At 26.4% G+C, this 16398-nt stretch overlaps 2 pseudogenes; one reads left to right on the top strand and one right to left on the bottom strand.

The window, feature by feature from the left end:
* Window positions 1-16398, top strand: part of LOC125836870 (TMV resistance protein N-like) — a 170749-nt pseudogene that overhangs the window by 40607 nt on the left and 113744 nt on the right.
* Window positions 4482-14779, bottom strand: LOC125836936 (uncharacterized; annotated as a pseudogene).

Raw genomic sequence — 16398 nt, 5'->3', positions numbered from 1 at the left:
ATGATTTATTTAACTCCTATCATCATCAATATTATTATTAATTTGTTTTACTTCTTTTCTTAATCTTCATTTCATCATTAATGTAATTTATATCATTTTCTTATATATATATATATATATATATATATATATATATATATATATATATATATTTGTGACATTTCTTAGAAGTTAAGATTACTATTTATTTAATTTTTAAATTTTTTGAATTCTTTTGTCATACTAAATACAACATGTTTTATTATAATTACATTTAATATATTAATCAATATGTTGTACGAATGAAAAGAAAATTATCATTTCACAAAAACAAAGGTTAAAATATAATCTATTATGATTAAGGAAAGATAAAATTATTATTCCAATATCCATAACCATATATAATACATTAAAAATTAATTGAAAAGCTGTAAATGGAAAAGGAATCACCATTTAAGGAATCATTATTTTTAAATTTTTGGACCATTTCTTTTTGTAAAAGTTTCTATCCATACGTAACAATGAAGTTAAAATAGAAAATGTAGTGACACCATTCTTACTAATAGATAGTTATTTATTTTTATTAATTTTTTTTGACAATTTTGGTTATATTTTTCTTTAAAATAATTATTGCCTCGAATTTTTTTTTAACATTTATTTTTAATTTTAAAAGATTGGAAATTTTATGTTAAATATTTTAATAATAGAAAAAATGATTTATTTAACTTTTATCATCATCAATACTACTAAATTTTGTGACGTTTTTTCTTAATCTTCATCTCATCATTAATGTTATTTATATAATTTTGTTTAATCACTTATTTTTTCTTTTTTAACTCTTTTATATATATAAAGTTGGATATGTAAATGATGATGTGACATTTCTTAGAAGTTAAGATTACTATTTATCTAATTTCTCCATTTTTTTGATTTCTTTTGTCATACTAAATACAATATGTTTTATTATAATTACATTCAATATAGTAAACAACATGTTCTAGGAATTAAAACAAAATTATTATTTCAGAAACATAAATGTTAAATTATAATTTTATTAAGATTAAGGAAAAATAAAGATATTATTTCAATATCCCATAACCACATTCAATACATTAGAAATTAATTGGATATAACTGTAAATGAAAAATGAATCACGATTTAAGGAAAATAAATGTTTGCAATACCATAATAATTAAGGAGAGAATAAGATATTATTTTAATATCCTAATTCGGAACTTTTAATCTACTACTCAATTAAAAATAAAATGCATTTAATAACATGAAAAAGTTATTAGTTTAATATTTTTTCCCATTGTACTAATTCAATTCAATCAAACTTAATTTTAAAGATAAAATAACAGCTTCATTTTAATTGTTGTCAATATATTTCAAAAAATTATCGTGAAAAGGCTTTTCTTGCACCTTATTTTAATTTTCATATACTATTATTATTTTTTCTGTCATTTTTCAATGAATTTTTATTTCGATTTAAAATTTAATGTTTATTCTTAAAACTCTGATGGTACAAATTAAGGTGGAGTAAAATATAATAAATGATGATTCTTCTACTAAATAAGAAGATATAACGAAATTGAAAGGGTGAATTTTTTTTTTTTGTAAATGGATAGGAAATTCTATTAAGGTATCATTACGTCATTATTCAATATATTTTTAATATAAATTTCATTTGTGGATGCATTTGTTTAGTACTCCCTCTGTCCCTAATTACTTGTTTACTTTTCCTTTTATAGTTGTCTCTAATTACTTATCCATTTTGACAAATCAAGAAAGAATATTTTTTTACCTATTATACCCTCAATTAAATGACTAATTACTTTGAAAATTGCAGAAATTTTCATCTACTTCATAATTAATAGGGGTAAAATGATAAACTCATTATGTCATTAATTGATTTCTTAATAAATGTGTAAATTTAAAAGTGGACAAGTAATTAGGGACCGAGGGAGTATTACAGTCTTATTTGACATTATGAGATATTTCTTAGACATTTAAGGAGAATGGTAGACCAAAATATATATTATATATTAAAGGATGAACTTCATGCAATGGAAGAATTTGTTATTAGCAAATATATTTTAACTTATTTGATAAAAAATATATTCTTCCTCATTTAATAGATGTAAAATTTGTGAAGCTTTATTTTTTTTCACAATCTTCATATTATTAAGACAAATAATAATATTACGATTAAACAACAAACTAAATATAAAATTAATCAAAAATATTTAATTTAAATGATCGCGCGAAGTGCGGCCAAGTTCTCTAATTTAAAACAAAAAAGTAAAATTTAAATGGGTCTACTATAGAATTCCTAGAAATCCAACTTAAAAAATTATGTTAAAAATGGAAAATAAAAAGTGAAATAAATTTAATTGAGAGTTATCCTTCGTTTGTCCCATTTTATGTGAGACATTTTATTTCTCGAGAATCAAATAGTTTAAGTTTAACCATAAATTTGCGTATGATATCTTCATTTTTTTTTTAAAATTTGGAGAAATTAGATAAATAATAATCTTTGCTTCTAAGAAATGTGACATCATCATTTACATATCCAACTTTTATATATATAAAAGAGTTAAAAAAGAGAAAATACGTGATTTAAGAAAATTATATAAATAACATTAATGATGAGATGAGGATTAAGAAAAAACGTCAAATAAATTAGTAGTATTGATGATGATAAAAGTTACATAAATCATTTTTTCTATTATTTAAATTTTTAACATAAAATTTCCAATGTTTTAAAATTAAAAATAAATGTTAAAAAATAAAATAAAAATGGAGGCAATAATTATTTTATTAAAGAAAAATATGTGTAGAAAAAGTAGAAGTAGATGAAGTTACTTTAGTTCATATTTTTGGTGGGCCTCAATGTACAATTTCTATAGCTTTTAGTCCAACTCTTTAGTGCAATGTTGGTCCTCCAAACTCCCATTTCTAAATAAGAGTAAAATTATACGCCTGCCGTTTAAAAAAAATGTTTTTTTTCTGTTTTAGTCTGATTTAAAAAGAACGAGCTTTTTTGTTTTTTTGGAAATACTTTAATCTCAATTTTTCACTTGGTATGTGTAAAGCCATAAAATTAAAAAATATTTTGGTACATTTGACATAATTTTAATTTAGGACTACAAAAATGAAAAAGCTTCTTTATTTTTTTAAATTGTGTGTCAAATCAAATTAGGTCAGGAAAGAATATTTATTATGTGAGGTATAAAATGATTTTTTTTAAATAAAGAGAATTTTACCAAAATAGTGTACTTGTACTATTACTGGAAATATACTTTTTTGTTCCATATTAGTTGGTTATATTTCACTTTTTAATATATAGTATTTTTACATGAAATTGACATGTACAAAATTGTAATTTATAATATTTTTAGTATAATTTTTTTAAAAAAAAATTGCAACTCGCTTAGTAATTTGTTGACTTCACCACATAATTCCAAAAGTAATCAGAGATTAATATATATGACAAATAATAATTTTAAAACAAAAATATTTTTGCTCTTTAAAATAGTGACCGAGTCATTTTCTATACAACTATAAATAGGATGGTTGACAATAAATGGATCATCGACCCTACCAATTGAAATTAATATCTTTATTAATTATATAATACATATAAAAATTTTAAAAATAAAAAATTTATAATTGATCTGATTAATTCAGATTGTTGCTGTATTAAATTTATTAACAGGAAACACATTCAATAAATTCATTAATTATTTTATCTGATATTCTTATTCTTGATAGGTAATCCCACACGTCATTCGACAGAATCAATTTTGTCAAATATTATAGAATAACAATATTACTTAAAATAATCACAATAAACAATAAAAAGAACATCAATCACTAGGAGTAGTAGTCTATATTCTCTGGTCTTATTATTTTTTAATAGAGTTGGTGAAAGAGTGGTCTAAAGTCGGAATATAAATAATATATATATAATCACAGCCAAAAAAATAATTAAAAAACTTTTGAGAATTTGAATTCTTTTTATTAATTATAAATTACTTAAGAGGTAGAGATGGACTGAAGATTTTAAATTTACTATAACTGAATAGAGAAGAGAACAATAGAAATAATATAAATAATACGATAACTAAAGTAAAGAGGATGCAAAAACAAATTAAGAATAAAATAATAGGAGAGTAATAAAACAAAACTAATAAAAAAATTAGACAACGCTCGATAATCTTCTATTCTAATTTTCAACCTTCAAATCTTCTATCTATGATCATATTGATCGATCATGGCCTCGATAAACAAGCTAGTATAAGACATAGGGTAGTTATTAATCATTAGAGATAATAACAAACGAAACCAAACTACCAATATGAAGAAAGAAAATTTTATTAGACTATGGTATATAATAAAACATTATTCTCAAGAACAACATCCATTCTATTAAAAAAATTGAATATAAAAACTATTAAAAAAATATATATGACTATCTATAAATATAATCCTCATTTTTTCTATCGTGTTGAAGGTCCTTCGAGACGAATATAATCATACATGAGCCCAGTAAAAGGTCCATAAACTGATGCTTGCTTCAATTATATTATATTTTCACCAATATAAAGTTGTGTGCCTGGAAATTCAATATCGAAAATCATATATAATCCATGAATTCCATGTCTTGCTATTGCATTACTCATCCCAATTGGTGAACTATCAAACCATGGTCTTGGTTTTGATGGAATATTTATCCGCACCTATACAAATAAAAATTCAGACGATAGTTAAAATAAGATTTTCTTCATGTATATTATTGTTCAATAAGTGTAACATAAAGTTATATGTAAGGGTAAATAACATTTTTGTTCCTTCAATTGTAAGTAAATTTGAATTATCAATTTTGTAATCCCTGATTAAGTATATTTAAATTTTTTATTCCCCTACTTAAGAATATTCATAAATTTTCAAAATTATAACTTTTATAGTACCATTTCTAAGGGTAATATATACATGTAAAAGTAGTACAAATATAATCCTACATAAAAATGGACCAATTACAACAAACATTTTAACTTAAAAGTTAATTGTGTTGAGTCATATATCACAAGAATCAAAATCAGAATTACTCAATAACTATTACGAACAACCAAAACTACTATTACCCCTATATTTCTTACATCATCGGTATTTAAAACTTAAACTTGTTTGGAATTTGTTTTTTTTTTTAAAAAAAAATCTTTAATTTTTTTTCTTGATGAATTTTATAAACTTAAATATGTTAATTAATGAGAGTAGAGATAAAGGTTCCATACTAGTAAATGAGCATAAGATGCAGAGGCCAAAGCTATATGAAGATGATAAGTGCCACTAGAATCCACATTTTTAACATCAAATACAATTTGCCATGTTGTTGCTGAAAAACTCCTGTCCTTATTTCTCCTGCAATTAATATTTTAAAAAAATATTTAAAATATTATAAGTAATTATTTATAAAAATAGAAAAATAAATAATTAAAAAGACATTAATAATTACCTATTTACATGGGCAAAGAACCAATCTTTTCTAAAATCACTAACACCAACTTTGTACACTAAATCTCCATTAGGATATAAATCAGTGTAACGATCCCATAAACCATATTGTCTAAACCTGTAATTAGCAACATATCATGACAATCAAGTTAGAAAAAAAAGACACTTCGATACATAAAACATTTCATGTTCACGTAAGGTTCAAAGAAGGGTCGCAGATGTGTCACACTCTACCCTAATACAAATATTAGTGACTGGTCGAACCCGTAGTACTTACTTATGTATAGTAGTGTTAGTGTACAAATAATTTTGAAGACCAGGCAATGGATCAGGTATAAAAATTCATTAGCAGTTCTATCCGGAAATCCAATTTTCCATAATGTTGGACCATTTCTTGGAGCTTCAAAAATAATTTGACCTAATTGTGTGTCCTTTCCTGCAAAAATTAAATTATATAAGTTAGAATTTTTATTATACTATAGTGTTTTATTAGTTTTATATTATATGACACTTTTTCTTTTTAATCGATTAAGAAAAGTCATTACATATTTAAGTTCAAAATTTTAAAGATACTATTGGTACGTGTCAAAAGTATTTTATTAAAAAAAGATAAATTATATTCATTTAATGAAATATTGTCATATAAAATGAAGCAGACAAAATACCTTGTGTAACGGTAATATAAGAAGAGAATTTGTAATCTCCCATAACTCCAGGGACCCAAGAATATACACCATAAATTCCAGGTCTAACATTATTTATCTTGAAATTACCAAAATCATCGGTTTGAATCCAAAATTGATAACCCTGTCAATAATAAATAAATAAATAAAACAACATAATTAATTTAAAATGTAACCATATATTCAAGTAACTAAATAATTAAAAAATATATAGACAAAAAAATACATTATATTACCTTGGTATCACTTTGCCAAGATCCAACAAGTCCAGGTTCTGCAAGTCCAATATATGCATTTAATGCAGGAAAAACTGTTGTGCTGTAATTTGACTATCTCTAGAAAAATCACTTTTTGAAATGTTCTAAGTATAAAACAATTTGAGAAAGATACTTAGAAAAGAGTCGCCACTTAATTTTTTAAAGAAATTAAGAAAACCTATAATTTTCAAATATTTAAACAGAAAAAATCATTTGAAATATACCAAAGAGGGTTCGGGGTTCAATTTACACTTCGAGAAGGGTTTAAGCATTCGAAGTGCCCGCTAACATGCGGTTGACCTGCGACTTGACTAAAATATATTTTTGACTATTTTTAGGAAAATGGTTTAACATAAAAGAAAATATGATAATTTGCAATATTTAGTTAACTTTGAGAAAATAATTAAATAAGTGACACATTTTATTTTGATTTTTAGAGAAAATGATTCAAAATGGAACAATTGACTCGAAATACAAGTGATTAAAATATTAATAAAACAAGATTAATTAGAAATTACTTTATTCACTTTGAAATAATAATTTAAACCAATTTAATAAATTAAGGCATAAAAATCATTTTTTATTAATTGACTAACCTTTTTGAGAAAACGACTAAGTATGTATATTATAATAATAATTAACATTATTAGATTAACTTTGAGAAAATAGTTAAACAAACAGAAATTTTTATTTTTAAGAAAATGGGACCTTAATTGAAACAATTAGAATTTTTAACGAAACTAAATTAATTGGTTCCTATTTGAGTCATTTTTGGTTTATGGAATAAACTATTTTAAACTAAATGAATAAAAAATTTGACTAAAGATCATAAATGAGAATACAAGAGTTGATAAAATGAGATTTGTTAGAAATAAAGCAACACAGAGAAATAGTTCGTCTTTTGGGGGATTCAACTAAGTTGATTTACGATTATAAAGTTAGAGTTAAACAACAAATAATAAATAATCACAATTAAATAATTAGCGAGTAAGGGAGAAATGAATTTGGGCCCCTTTCGGGCCAAATCGCTGCCACTATTAGGCTTAACCCAATTCCCGTTTTTGGTATACAGTGGATGTATATCAGTGTATATGACCGCATATATTAGCTCTTTTCAGGTATTTCTTGCTTCCAAACATATATATTCCGCATCAGCCCTGTATTCCTACGTTTTTGACCTGTATATTGATGTATACTGAATGTATACAGTGTATAATGAATGTATATAGTCCATCTTAGGACTTTTGGAGGCTTGTATCTGGGTTTCCAGCCCTGTGCCTCTGTTTTATGTGCCCGGCTGACTCGAATGATGAGAAAAAAAATAAATAAATTAAGCCTTTATGGCTCAACTCGAGAATGCTAGGAGGAGAAGTCCACCATGGACTCGGAAGGGGTTTACATGCACACAAAGAGGAGGAGAAGAATTAGAAAAAAAGAAAAGGTAAAACTTCCATCAAATATATGATCAAGTAATTAACTCTAGACAAAGGTAGACACATAAATTATTTTAAGAGATGAGAACCTAATTAATAACATTACATTTCTAGACAACAGGATGGTGATATTGTATTCAAAATGAGAGCTAATTGTGGAAACTAATTAAGAATGGGACAAGCCATTAGAGAAAGTTTCCCAACTAAACAAAATATACATAATATCTACTAAAGAGATGAAACAAGATCAATAGTGAACTAAACAAATTGATTACTAATCACAACTGCATAAGGCAAGGAGGATGTGTATGTAGATAAGGCATATTTAAATGATAATGAAAGACTACTTATACAATACAAATAACTCAAAAGAGAGTTGAAATGGAAGAATACAACTAGATCAGTGAATAAGTTCTATGTGGCAGTGACCGCATTATGCAAACTAGTATCAACGAACAAATTATTAGCAACTAAGGACAAGTTTACAAGTGCATTTGAACAATAAATATTACTATAAGCCAACACTAAAAGGGCAACTCTAGTGATATCTATCTTTATACGTTAGTATCTAAGCAACTCACAGACATACAAATTTAAAGCTTCATTCGAGTAATGTGAGACAACCGTACTCATACACATTAGGTTCAAGTATCACCCACCGACAAGAAACGAAGGATATCAATTCGGAAAGTAAATAATTTAAAAGAGATAATTGAAAGGGAACCGTGATTATTCATATCATAAACAATAAACATCAACAACTGGCAACATGTGAAAAGTAAAGCATATTTATTTATTGATTTTTTATTATTTCTTTTTTAGCAAAAATATAAGGACTACATTAGATACTAATAAACAAACAAACAAATTTAGAGCACTTACTCATACTCTCAAACATGATTAATGCTACACAAAACTGAAGCTGGACAACTTTAAATGCTAGAAATCATCTACCGTTGCACAATAATGAAACTATCAACAAGCTTGAAATGAAATACTTAACAGAGAAAGCCAAGGAGGTCAATCTTACACTTCGACTATTGAGCTCGTTAATCACATCGTATAAATAGTCGATACTTATCATGAAGATAAACTTTATTTGACATAATAAAATAGAATGTAGATGCCAATACACTCACATGGTCAGGAAACAATGTTTTTCATGGAAAGGATGAGAGGTTTTAGCATCGAGGTTGTGGATCATGGAAACAAGCGAGTTATAATGACACCATGTCTTGAGACCAGAAGAAACAAAACAATAACAAGACATGGACAGCACTCAAGTATGTAAAAACAGAGATTTTATTTAACTATAGCATGAGATTGAGCTAATATAAATGAGAGTCTATCATAATGAATAAAACGATAGAAAGGATAACCAATCAAACTTATACATATAGCATATTCAAAGTCGAAATCAATCGAACAGTACATCATTTTGATACCCCGTTGAACCAGCGAATCTAACGACTAGCATCTTAATACCAAAGAAGCTTTATCAAAACTTGAGTCATGTGCCCAGAAATTCATAAGAAATGACAGTAAAGAAAACAGGAAGACTCGGAACCAAACACACTTAATAGTAGGACCTGTAGTAAAAGCTCGGACATACAACACATCATACCGAAATAAAATGTAAGAAGAGGCAGAATTACCTTCTTCGGAGCAGCGTTCCGGGACAGATGGGAGCTTGGTTTCGAATTTTCCAACACACGGATTCAAAGCTCGAACAACACACCAAGAGAATCCAAATGAAACCCGAATAATAAACTTTCCGAAACTCTTAAACTAGTCTTCCAAGAACTTTTCAAAATGTAAAATTGACTATTCCCAGACCTTTATAACCTATATTTCGTAAGTAAATTCTGGCCAACTCTATAACTCTTCTAAAATTTTCTCCCAAACTCCCCTCAAGAATGAAGGCAGTGGGGGTTTATATATAGGGGAATTTGGGGTCGATTTAGAGGGGAAATCGGGTTGAAAAGATGGATCCGAATCCAATTTGAAAAATCAAAATCTTGAAGAGATAAGAAATAAATTTGTCCATTGTACCAATTTTCAATGGAAAAGAGGGGAGAGGGGAAGTGGAGGACGCGATTTGCTGCGGGATTTCCGGTCTGAGCGACTGTCGATGTTGACGTTTACTAGCCTTCTGGGTTTCGTCTGGAAGAAGAGAACGAGCATGGGCAGTGGGGTCGGGGTGCTGTTGGAATCGCTGATTTGCAGCGAGGAAGACGAAGTTGGGCGGTGGGATACTGTGTATATACATATGGTATGATGTATTGCATTGTTGATGTTTGGAAGCTACTGTGATTGTTCATCTACTGGGTCTCTTTGTTGATGACAAAGAGTTGGGCTGGGTCGGAGCTAAGGGTGTGGGCTGGAGGGATTAGTTTAGGAAATGGAATTAGGCCCGTTTCTTGGCTGAAAATAGGGTCAAAATGTGGATAGGTTTTGCAAATTAGGTAATAGTCACAAGAATTGCAATTATGGCCTATGAAAATTGACAAGTTAGCCAAATTGAGTTTAATTTGTGATTCGACTAAAAAACCAAATAAGACGAATTAATATAAATTAATTAATGAGTTTCTTAATCTCAACAAAATAAAAATAATGAACTTAATTATAAATTAATTAATTTAATTACAAAACTAATTAACTCGAAATTATAGCTATAACTTAAAGCAAATTGATAAAATATTTAACTAAAATGTAAAATCTTTTGTGATAATTTTTAAATATTTATAAAATAGTGTGATTGCAAAACTATACATACTTATTATTAAAAAGTGATAAAATTACTTTAAAATAACTTGAAAGTATTTTAAATTTCATGAAACTCATTAACTCAAAATATAATCATCCCTAATATAATATAAAAAATAAAAAAAACTTTTTGAGATGATTTTTGAATAATCATAAAATATACTAATTATATACATAATTATGTAAAACATATATATTATCTAAATATTATGAAAAGTGACAAAACTATTAAAAGTCTTGCAAACTATATTATTATTTTATGGAAATTTTATAAAACCAATTATTTTTAAATCATTTGAAATTGGAGAAACTTAAAATGATTAATTTATATTGTGGAGGGTCAAAATTGGGTGTCAACAAAAACATCTACATTTATGTACCTAAAAAGACATTTATTAAGTTATAAATATAATCTAATTAACTTATATACACTGATAATATAAAGAATCATACGTACAAATGCAATAATTTGAAACATGCAAGTCCAAATATACCCTTCTACGACTTCCACGGTTAGTACAAAGGGCATATTTAAAACTTTTAATTTGAGACAAAAGATAACGATAGGGGATTCTATGAGCTAGACGTCAGACTAACGAATGACAAATATAGGTCAAATCCAATAAGTTAAGGGTATTTCTTACTCTCGTTTTTTATATTGTTAGTGTATACACGTTAAATTCGATTTTAGTTAAATCACTCACTAATTATAGAATAATAAGAATTTTAAGAAAATAATTACCAGTCATGAACCATTAATTGACCACTAACTGAGCCACGTTGATTTGCATGAAGATAATCTATTGATGCAGGAAAATCATAAGGCCATTTATTTGTTTCTTCATTCATCTGCAAAAATTAACAAAATATTAGTGTTCACTCATAGAATTTTATTTTATTTTAAATAAATTTAATTAAGTAAAATTAAAAATTAATTAATTAATTAATTACCTGTCTTTTAGCATCTTCCCAAAGTATGGTATGATCATTGGAAGAATCTGAATTAACATAGAAAAATACAGGCCCAAAAACTTTAGTCCATGCTTCTCCATTTGTTAATGAAACTCCTAATTGTGGCCCTGCATAATGCCCACTGAAAAATATCTGTAGGAAAAAAAAATGTAAATTGCTCGAACATTTATAAATATTTATTATAATTTCATTTTCAAAACGTTTTCGACAGAAAATCTCATATTTCTGACAGGATCATTGATCGAAACTTGAAAACTCACTCCTTTTTAGTAGTATGTATATCGTTTTTCATAGAGTTTAACTTCTATACATTATTACAATAACTATAGCATATCCAATGTAATACTATAAGTGGGGTATAGGGAGGATAGGATCGATGTATGCAGATCTTATATCTACCTTTGTTAGTTACATTAGAGAGATTGTTTTTGATAAAGTAAATCAAAATAGGATTGAAAAAAATAACGACAACATAACAACAAGATGAACATAAAGCAAAATTTCATATTTCCAACAAGAACATTGACAAAGTAAAAAATTGTTACACTGTCATTGTATATAAGTTTCATATTTCCGACAACAGAATATTCACTCCTTTTTAGTGGTACTAGTAAAATATACATGTCACTTCTAATTTCATGGAGTTTGACTTCTGTTTATTAACAGCATAAAATTTTGATATACTATCGATGTATACAAATTAAGCACGTTTTTATCATTCTATATATAAGATAATCGTAGCTAAAAAGATATATATACTTACAGCCATAGATGTTGGACCAACATGAGAGGTAAGATCTTGCTTCATAGGTCCACCATTACAATATTCATAACTTGGTGAAATTATCCAAAACCCCATGTGTGGAGTATCACTTATCCACCCATGAACTTTAATATTTTTAATCTCATCTGTATATTGGTACTTGTCATCAACCTAAAAGATTAAAAAAATACTTAAAATTAGCAAAATATTTAACTTATATATATTGACAGTTTAAAAATAATGCTATTCATATAAAACAATATCATATCAGACTTGACACAAAATAAAGACTATATTTCGAATATTTTATAAACTTGTATACATTAACAGTATAAACGCTATTTATACAAACCTTTATCATATCAGATTTGACACAAAGATAACTACTCCGAACATTTTATATTATCAGTGCACAAAACTTAAGCTCGATAAAATATTGTTACCTCATCTTTGAGTCTAGGGTTGGATGGATTTGTAATTTTAACAGCTTCTCTATAATCTAGTGTTTGACCACTTGCACGATCCTCTTCTGTTGGCATTATCCTTTGTCTATCGTCTGATATTGCCATAAAATGAAACCTAACAATAAAAATTAGAAGAAAAAAAAATTATACACACAAATTTAATATCCAAGATAGTAATTGTCCTTTTAATTTATATTCGAATTTTTGGAAAAAATAAAATAAAAATTGTTTGTGGAAAACGTTTATGATAATTTAACGGCTCTAAAAATGTTGGTCGTTATAATGAAATTGTTATATGGAAAAACAATCCTCAAATATTTTAAGCACAGTCAAACCTCTTTATATAAGAGCAACATTTATTTGAATATATTTTTATTGCTATAATAAATATTGTTATTTAAATTATATAACATAACATGAAAACCCGATTTCAAAAAATTGAATAAACTTACAGTGATTTGCTGAGCTTAATAGCAATTCTAGCTTCATCCAAATTTACAGCTGGCCATCCTTTTAAATGTTGAAATATTCCATATGAATAAAATCCAGAACTCCCACGTAGCATCACATATCTATATACATTTATTTTTGTTTTCATATAATTCACGACAGTTCAGTGCACAAAGCATTCAGCGTTATGATGCAGGATCCAAGGAAAGGGTCACACTCCAAGGGGTGTGATGTCTAGTCACACGAAGATAACTTTACAGTTGTTCCAAGGCTCCCGGCCCTTCTATTTTTCATATAATTTCAATATACTATATTATAAAATCTCACCTTTTGTCAACATTTAGAGGAGGATTGTTACCATTCAAAGGATCATATATTTTTTGGAAAGAAACTTCAACTTTGTTATCATCTTGTGCTATCACACTAAATTTTGATGCTACAAGCCTGCCAAAAAAATCAAGAAAAAATGTACATAATTTTTTTTAAAAAAAATGTAACAAATAGAAGAAAAGAAAATTAAATTAATTAAAAATCTTACGTGTCAAATTTACCATTCCACATAGTATCCCAATATCTGCATGAGTTGTAATTAATAAATCAAATAAATTAATTTAATTAATTACCACAATACATTTATTAATCTAAAATTATTAAAGAAAAATTAGCTTACCCTCTTTGTGTTTCTTGTAAAGGTTCAAGGAGATTATCAATACCATTATATTTAACTCCAAACATAGAGCCAGTAGGATTAGTTAAAGAAAGTTGAACAATGCCATTAACAATTACCACCTGATAAAATAAGTTAATAAAAAAATTATCTCATAAAGTCAAAAAAAAAACTCGTTTAACTATCGAAATAGTATATAAAGTACTAAAACAGTCGAACAGAAAGAACAAATAAAGAGATTTTTTACGTATTGACTTGTGACCGTCAGTGTGACGGGAGGAGAAACTTGTTGCAATTTTGGATTTTCTTTTGTTGAAGTATTCCTGTAATTTAATTACAAGAGGAAATTTAAAATATATATATATATGTATATATAATATAATAAATAAATAAATATTTTTAGTCCTTAATTATAATTATTATTACTCCCTCCGTCCCATTTTATGTGGCAACATTTCCTTTTTTGTCAGTCCCAAAAAGAATGTCACATTTCCTTATAAGGAAAGTATTTAAAGGTACAATTCCTTTTTTATCCTTGTTGGTCCCACTTAATCTTAAAATAATACTCCAATACATTTATGAGGAGAGAGAAATTGAGTCTACTTTTTAAAAGGGCAATTTGGTAAACATTTCAAAGTCTTCATTTATTTCTTAAACTCCGTGCCCGGTCAAATGTTGCCACATAAAATGGGACGGAGGAAGTATTATATTTTATAGTACGTACCGATTGTCATGATGGTGCACCCTTGAACCATTGACAAGCAAGAAAAATTGGAAAATAATAGCAAAGCAATACAAAACTATTTTGTTTTGCATTTTGAAACCCATTTTTCAACACTGCAATTAATAGAAAAAAAAAACATCAATGTTAGAGAATATCCAAAAAATATTGTAGTATATCATTCATGCATGCAAAAAAAAACAAAAAAAAATAGTTCTAAAATATGGATTCGAGCTCTGTATTGAATATGAAATCATCTTTGTAAAATAACATTTTACTCTCAACTGATTCGAATTTAATAAGAACCCCAATGGGGTTGGCAAAAAAAACCAAATAAAGGACAATATAGAAAATTTAATACATCAATAAATAAATATATATATATATATATTTAATTCACTTTAACCACCTATATAAACATGATTTATTTTTTCAGACGACATTATAAAGAATTACCTATTATTGTAAATCAACTTAATCAGGGGTGAAGTAGCGTGACTAGAATAATCCAAGAATAATTATATTATGCATACAAAAAATAATATTATGTATATAGATTGAAAACAACTTTTTGAAAGATGTATACTAAAGTTTTGAACATCCTAGCTTCGCTACTGATTATTTAATTTGTATAATATACAAATTTATACATTGTAGTTTAAATGCTAAACAAAATCCAATAACATTGAGAGAAAAAAAGTGTATGAACCTTAAGACAAAACAAGAACTTGTTTTCTAAATTCTAAGGAGAAGAATTACAATATAATTAGTAAAAAAAACAGGTACAATTTCTATGGGTATATATATATATATATATATATATATATATATATATATATATATATAGGAGATTACTTGCCCTTAATATGTAATTAATAAATTGTTAAGTACACTACGGACATATTCCTTATTTAATTTCTCCAAATTTAACTTAAGGTAATATGGAAAGTTTAATTATTATTTTTTACAGTAAAATGGAAAGTTGAACTTTATTTATTTATTTATTTTTAGGAAGAAAAAAAAAAACGCACAAATTAGTACTACTATTTTTTCCAACACAAGGCGGCTTCATGAAGAAAAAAAAACTTACCACAAAAGTCAATTTATGTGAGAGAATATTTGTACTTAATAAGTACAATAATTGTACATTTTACAATTAAAAGTTAGATATTAAAAATAAATATACCAGAAGTACCATAAAGATGCAACGTTTATTTAATTTCGATTTGATGAAAAAAGTATATTTTAAAATATCCGTCAAAGTTTACACAATTTAACTCTCAAAAAGTAAAATATGACAATTAATTTGGGACGGCGAGAATATAAGGCAAGGAAGAAAAAGTTTATACTATACTGCTTTGAATATAAGCATAAGAAAATTACACCAAACAAGGAAAGATTTGTTCTATTAATTTATTTTTCCTTAGTTTTATTTTTCTTTTTTTTTTACGTACCCAACATAATACTTTGTAGTTCCCAAAAATACCATATAGACAAACTTAGTTCCAAACAACAGAAGGTTGGTTTAATCAGAGTTTTCAAATTCAAACAATGTGAATAAAGAATTTATCTTTATCATATGCTTTTAAATCTTTAGTCATCTTATTCGATGCTAATTCAAATTAGTCGAGCATTATAACTTAAACAAACACGAAAATTTTAATAATCATTTAGATGTTAACGGTTCAAGATTAGTAGATAAAGAAATAAATATCAACTTTTTTTT

Source organism: Solanum verrucosum, unplaced genomic scaffold, assembly GCF_900185275.1.
Source record: "Solanum verrucosum unplaced genomic scaffold, falcon-dt-bn FXZP01000099.1, whole genome shotgun sequence".
NCBI classification, from domain to species: domain Eukaryota; kingdom Viridiplantae; phylum Streptophyta; class Magnoliopsida; order Solanales; family Solanaceae; genus Solanum; species Solanum verrucosum.
This window is presented reverse-complemented; position numbering and strand designations above follow the sequence as displayed.